We start from the raw sequence: 7,530 nt of genomic DNA, 5'->3' as shown, positions 1-7,530 counted from the left end.
AGCGGTGACTTTGCTCGTGAGATAGAAAGATCCAAAATATGGAACAGATTGTGTCATTATGAACTGATGTAAGCTCCACAAGACTTCGATTATTTATTAACGTATTCATAAGGAAAGTGGCACGAGCAATGTTTTTTAAAGATCAAAAGTCACGATTATAGTTTTGTGTTGGATGGATAACGACATGCATACACGGTTCCACACTGACCTTGTCGTATAGGACTCCGAAGTTGCAGTATGCAACTCGAATAATGGATAATAAATCATTAAACACGTGTTTGATACTGTCACAGATGTTCCCAGATTCATTATTTGAAAGCGCTCAAGTGCTCTTCCTTCAGACCACTTTGAGAAAAGGCTCCTCAGATGACTTCAGACCGAAGAGTGCGCTTAAAGTAAGTTCACTTCATGACTTATTCAAATGTTTAGATGTACTGAAAAGTAGAATATTTATGTTTCTCAAGTTGCAGGTTGTATGTATGACTGTGGTTGTTTTCAAAATATACGTTATAAAAGTTCAATGATAGGCTTTTTATTCGCTGTATCGCGGAATGGTGTAAAGTTCATTTCAAAGACAATATATTGCCAGTTGGTTCATTCATGATGTAGCGAATGTATTTAAATTTGTATGTAATCTGTCAGAAGTGAAAAACAGAAGATTGTTCACATTTTCTTCGCTTTCAATAACGATGAGCCGGTTTAATTCTTAAGTATAGGTGTAGTCAGGCTTACTTATTGCAAGGGCTTACCAGGGCTCGAGTCCCGGGGCCCCAGCCAGCGAAGGGGCCCGTCCAGCGTTGGGATTATTTTTTACAAAGTATTCTGTATCTATGTGGTCACTGCTTGTGGGTTTGCTCTTGTGTGCGCGCAGCCTTGTGTCTGTGCTGCCTGCCAGCCTGCGATGCCTTGGGGGAGGGGCGGGGGCAGAGAGACGCAGATGTTTGATGTGGGCAGGTCGAATTCCTACTGGCCAGGGTTAAAGCAAATCTATAAAATCTATGATTGTGACTGGTGCACTGACTGCGGAAGCAGGTGGACGTACTATTGTCAAGTGAATCCAAAGTTCGAAAGTTAACAAACAAAAGTATTGTAGCAAGCGGGGGTCTTTTTCCTTTAGCAGACAACAAGTATAAAGCAACGTCAGGAAGGTTTATTGGCCTTAAAAAACACAATCTAAAAGGCCCCTATCGGCTGAGACCCACGCCCAAACAATTACACTTAACTCCCTATCTCACTCTATTCTGCTCTCTATCACACAGGCGCTCGCTCCCGCATAGCATTGGCACACACTCTCTGCATCACGCCAACTCAGCTACCCAGTCACAATCCCTTCCTCTCAATTCCTTGCCAGTCGGCAGAAGTCTTCCACATCTCATCGGCACTGGCCCTGTAGAAACCCTAGTGGTGGTGTTGCACTGTCTTTATGATGCACTGGTGCCACGTCAGCAGCTCCTCCTGCAGTGGCCTGAGGACCGCTACCTGCCAATGCTCTTCCCCCATGGCTGCCCCTAGGAACCTCCGCATCAGTACCCCTACTTGGGTAGCCAGACCAGGCCAGTGTGCCCACGGTGTCCTCCGCTGCTCATCTACCCAGTTATGGACCTAACTGTATGTATGTATATATATCTATATGACTTTGCCAATCGCCGAGTGAAGGAGAATGGAGCTTGGATACGGAAGGATGTCCCCATCCCTTGTGCCGTGAAGGACTACACTGCTGGAATTGGGGGCGTCGACCTGTCCGATGCTCTGCTTGGCTACTGCCATGTCCTGCAGAAGACCATGAAGTGGTAGAAGACCCTCTTTTACCACTTTGTGGACACTGCTGTCGTCAACTCCTTCATCCTGCACCAGCACCTGACCAAGGTGAAAGGGCTGGCGCATCTCACACAGTTGGCCTTCAGGGAGCGGCTGGTTGAGGAGCTGGCTGACTTTGGAGCTTCAGAGATAGCAGCACCCTTCAGTGCTGGTCCTGCCAGTACTCCGGTAGTCAGCCCTCGCCGTCGCACCTCCTCCAAACCACGACCCTCCTCTGCCTCTAGTCAAAAAATTGATTTTGAGATCAAAAATAAAAAAATCGAATGCAACATTTATAGAATTGAAAACAAATAAATGTATCGAAAACAAAAAAAAAAAAAAAAACTTTAGCAAAACTGGCCTGCAGCCCCCGTCTTTGCTTGCGATGCTGCAATTTTGTTTTCGTCGCCCGTTTCTTTGCTTTTGATTTTTTTCTTTCGTTTACGAGTTTTGGCGCTGTTTTGTCGTGAGGGTGGGATTTACAGGGAGGCGTGGATCTCGGCTCTCCATTGGTCCAGTAGTTTTGAGTGACGGTTCTTCCTAACCCAATCAGTGAGCAGGTGGGCTGGTCTGGTGATCTCTGTGTGGGATGGTATCGACTGTCTCGGTTTCAACAGCAGCGCCGATTCAGCGTCTTGCATCTGCCAGTCGGCAGAAGTCTTCCACATCTCATCGGCACTGGCCCTGTAGAAACCCTAGTGGAGGTGTTGCACTGTCTTTGTGATCCACTGGTGCCACGTCAGCAGCTCCTCCTGCAGTGGCCTGAGGACCGCTACCTGCCATTGCTCCTCCCTCATGGCTGCCCCTAGGAACCTCTGCATCAGTACCCCTACTTGGGTAGCCAGACCAGGCCAGTGTGCCCACGGTGTCCTCCGCTGCTCATCTACCCAGTTATGGACCTAACTGTATGTATGTATATATATCTATATGACTTTGCCAATCGCCGAGTGAAGGAGAATGGAGCTTGGATACGGAAGGATGTCCCCATCCCTTGTGCCGTGAAGGACTACACTGCTGGAATTGGGGGCGTCGACCTGTCCGATGCTCTGGTCGGCTACTGCCATGTCCTGCAGAAGACCATGAAGTGGTACAAGACCCTCTTTTACCACTTTGTGGACACTGCTGTCGTCAACTCCTTCATCCTGCACCAGCACCTGACCAAGGTGAAAGGGCTGGCGCATCTCACACAGTTGGCCTTCAGGGAGCGGCTGGTTGAGGAGCTGGCTGACTTTGGAGCTTCAGAGATAGCAGCACCCTTCAGTGCTGGTCCTGCCAGTACTCCGGTAGTCAGCCCTCGCCGTCGCACCTCCTCCAAACCACGACCCTCCTCTGCCTCTAGTCAAAAAATTGATTTTGAGATCAAAAATAAAAAAATCGAATGCAACATTTATAGAATTGAAAACAAATAAATGTATTGAAATCAAAAAAAAAAAAAACTTTATCAAGACTGGCCTGCAGCCCTCGTCTTTGCTTGTGATGCTGCATTTTTTGTTTTCGTCGCCAGTTTCTTTGCTTTCGATTTTTTTTCTTTCGTTTACGAGTTTTGGCGCTGTTTTGTCGTGAGGGTGGGATTTACAGGGAGGCGTGGATCATGGGTCTCCATTGGTCGAGTAGTTTTGAGTGACGGTTCTTCCTAACCCAATCAGTGAGCAGGTGGGCTGGTCTGGTGATCTCTGTGTGGGATGGTATCGACTGTCTCGGTTTAAACAGCAGCGCCGATTCAGCGACTCATTAAACACCCTGTATGCGCAGAGACCTGCAGTCAAGAGCTGCACAATCACTGGATCATGTTTATTGAATTCAAGATTATTATCGCTCTTTATATCTGTAGTGGTTTTAGTAAATCCCAGGATACAGCGATGAAGAAGTAACAAGTTTATTCCATAAAACATAAATATAGATTATAGATAAATATACATGTGAGTTTGGAGAAGCCTTTTTGCATCTTCAGATAGACAGGTTACAGTCTTATCTATTGGAAGTGATTACATCTCATTCAAATACCAGATGGTTTACCTCCTGCATAATAATGAACATAACATAACCTAAGTTTGTTGCTGATATTGGAGTGTTTGAGTAGACTGGTGCTGGTCAGCATTCTTCACGCAGCAGATGTGTATAAAATATTATTCATCACATTACTAATCTTTGCATCTTAAATAACACTCATCCCATTTGTAAGAAAGGCTTGATCACCCCCATCTGATTAAAGAACACATTTCGAACTACAGACCCATCAGCATTGTACCTGTTCTAAAAAATATTTGGAAAAATACTTACTGGCCAGTTTTTTATTTAGAATCTCAGAATCAGAATCTGAAAATCAGTTTGTCTTTTGCACAAAAAGATCGTCTTGCATCAGCCACTTTACTGCTAACTGAACACATACAAACAGCTCTCACGGACAACAAAACCAGGGATTTCCTTAAAGCCGTTGATGGTTAACCTTAATCTCCTCCTAAATTCAAACGTTTTAAGCTCAACTGGTGCTCAAACCAATGTTTCTCTAATCAAAACAAAAAAAGAATGTATATTTTAGATCCCCTTAAGTCTTCCAGCCCTCCCTCTATAGTAATCAACAACTCACAAATTACAGTAGTAACCTCTTCAATACCTTTGACTAATTCTCGATTCCCATGTCACTTATAAAGATCACATTAGTAAATTAAAGCAAGAAATAGGTTAACAATAAACTGCGGAAGTTTAACTGAACATCGTTTCCGTTCATGAATGAGTTTATTTCCAGCATTTCTTACATGCCTCCCTAGATGGTCACTCAAAGACAAATTAGCAGCCGTCAGGAAATAATACAAGCGTGCAAATAAGATTGACTTACAAAAGTGTCTCCTTGGACCCACCACTGTAATATTTCCAAGACAGCGCCAACTCTCTGACAGTGTGAGCATCCACACCTGTCTCAAGATGTATTATGAAATGCAGTATCGTCTCTCTCCCTCAATCCGTTGTAATGTGCTACCTTCGCATCCTGCATTTTGCAAGCAGCGCACATGGCCCTTCTTCTCACAATACAGCACCTCCCACCCTCATTACAAAGATTGAAACGGGAAAAGTCAGGAAATACATATTTGATAACATGCACTCTACTTAGCGTGAATAGATTTGATTAATTGATTTTCCATTCGTTTATGGAAGGGGCGGGAAAGAGCGAGTTCCCTGACCGGGAATCGAACCCGGGCCGCGGCGGTGAGAGCGCCGAATCCTAACCACTAGACCACCAGGGAAGCGGTGACTTCGCTCGTGAGATAGAAAGATCCAAAATATGGAACAGATTGTGACATTATGAACTGATGTAAGCTCCACAAGACTTCAATTATTTATTAACGTATTAATAAGGAAAGTGGCACGAGCAATGTTTTTTAAAGATCAAAAGTCACGATTATAGTTTTGTGTTGGATGGATAACGACATGCATACACGGTTCCACACTGACCTTGTCGTATAGGACTCCGAAGTTGCAGTATGCAACTCGAATAATGGATAATAAATCATTAAACACGTGTTTGATACTGTCACAGATGTTCCCAGATTCATTATTTGAAAGCGCTCGAGTGCTCTTCCTTCAGACCACTTTGAGAAAAGGCTCCTCAGATGACTTCAGACCGAAGAGTGCGCTTAAAGTAAGTTCACTTCACGACTTATTCAAATGTTTAGATGTACTGAAAAGTAGAATATTTATGTTTCTCAAGTAGCAGGTTGTATGTATGACTGTGGTTGTTTTCAAAATATACGTTATAAAAGTTCAATGATAGGCTTTTTATTCGCTGTATCGCGGAATGGTGTAAAGTTCATTTCAAAGACAATATATTGCCAGTTGGTTCATTCATGATGTAGCGAATGTATTTAAATTTGTATGTAATCTGTCAGAAGTGAAAAACAGAAGATTGTTCACATTTTCTTCGCTTTCAATAACGATGAGCCGGTTTAATTCTTAAGTATAGGTGTAGTCAGGCTTACTTATTGCAAGGGCTTACCAGGGCTCGAGTCCCGGGGCCCCAGCCAGCGAAGGGGCCCGTCCAGCGTTGGGATTATTTTTTACAAAGTATTCTGTATCTATGTGGTCACTGCTTGTGGGTTTGCTCTTGTGTGCACGCAGCCTTGTGTCTGTGCTGCCTGCCAGCCTGCGATGCCTTGGGGGAGGGGCGGGGGCAGAGAGACGCAGATGTTTGATGTGGGCAGGTCGAATTCCTACTGGCCAGGGTTAAAGCAAATCTATAAAATCTATGATTGTGACTGGTGCACTGACTGCGGAAGCAGGTGGACGTACTATTGTCAAGTGAATCCAAAGTTCGAAAGTTAACAAACAAAAGTATTGTAGCAAGCGGGGGTCTTTTTCCTTTAGCAGACAACAAGTATAAAGCAACGTCAGGAAGGTTTATTGGCCTTAAAAAACACAATCTAAAAGGCCCCTATCGGCTGAGACCCACGCCCAAACAATTACACTTAACTCCCTATCTCACTCTATTCTGCTCTCTATCACACAGGCGCTCGCTCCCGCATAGCATTGGCACACACTCTCTGCTTCACGCCAACTCAGCTACCCAGTCACAATCCCTTCCTCTCAATTCCTGGCCAGTCGGCAGAAGTCTTCCACATCTCATCGGCACTGGCCCTGTAGAAACCCTAGTGGTGGTTTTGCACTGTCTTTGTGATGCACTGGTGCCACGTCAGCAGCTCCTCCTGCAGTGGCCTGAGGACCGCTACCTGCCAATGCTCTTCCCCCATGGCTGCCCCTAGGAACCTCCGCATCAGTACCCCTACTTGGGTAGCCAGACCAGGCCAGTGTGCCCACGGTGTCCTCCGCTGCTCATCTACCCAGTTATGGACCTAACTGTATGTATGTATATATATCTATATGACTTTGCCAATCGCCGAGTGAAGGAGAATGGAGCTTGGATACGGAAGGATGTCCCCATCCCTTGTGCCGTGAAGGACTACACTGCTGGAATTGGGGGCGTCGACCTGTCCGATGCTCTGCTTGGCTACTGCCATGTCCTGCAGAAGACCATGAAGTGGTACAAGACCCTCTTTTACCACTTTGTGGACACTGCTGTCGTCAACTCCTTCATCCTGCACCAGCACCTGACCAAGGTGAAAGGGCTGGCGCATCTCACACAGTTGGCCTTCAGGGAGCGGCTGGTTGAGGAGCTGGCTGACTTTGGAGCTTCAGAGATAGCAGCACCCTTCAGTGCTGGTCCTGCCAGTACTCCGGTAGTCAGCCCTCGCCGTCGCACCTCCTCCAAACCACGACCCTCCTCTGCCTCTAGTCAAAAAATTGATTTTGAGATCAAAAATAAAAAAATCGAATGCAACATTTATAGAATTGAAAACAAATAAATGTATCGAAAGCAAAAAAAAAAAAAAAAACTTTATCAAAACTGGCCTGCAGCCCCCGTCTTTGCTTGCGATGCTGCAATTTTGTTTTCGTCGCCCGTTTCTTTGCTTTTGATTTTTTTCTTTCGTTTACGAGTTTTGGCGCTGTTTTGTCGTGAGGGTGGGATTTACAGGGAGGCGTGGATCTCGGCTCTCCATTGGTCCAGTAGTTCTGAGTGACGGTTCTTCCTAACCCAATCAGTGAGCAGGTGGGCTGGTCTGGTGATCTCTGTGTGGGATGGTATCGACTGTCTCGGTTTCAACAGCAGCGCCGATTCAGCGTCTTGCATCTGCCAGTCGGCAGAAGTATTCCACATCTCATCGGCACTGGCCCTGTAGAAAC

At 45.5% G+C, this 7,530-nt stretch overlaps 1 non-coding gene across 1 annotated transcript; it reads right to left on the bottom strand.

Annotated features, from left to right (window-relative positions):
- Positions 1–4,967: 4,967 nt before the first annotated feature.
- trnae-cuc (transfer RNA glutamic acid (anticodon CUC)) lies at positions 4,968–5,039 on the bottom strand. Its single transcript has one exon. It is a non-coding gene; the product is annotated as a tRNA-Glu (tRNA).
- Positions 5,040–7,530: the final 2,491 nt, after the last annotated feature.

The sequence above is a fragment of the Amia ocellicauda genome, chromosome 14 (assembly GCF_036373705.1).
Source record: "Amia ocellicauda isolate fAmiCal2 chromosome 14, fAmiCal2.hap1, whole genome shotgun sequence".
Taxonomy (NCBI): Eukaryota; Metazoa; Chordata; class Actinopteri; order Amiiformes; family Amiidae; genus Amia; species Amia ocellicauda.
The sequence above is the reverse complement of the archived record's forward strand: the minus strand, read 5'-3'. Positions and strand labels throughout refer to the sequence as shown.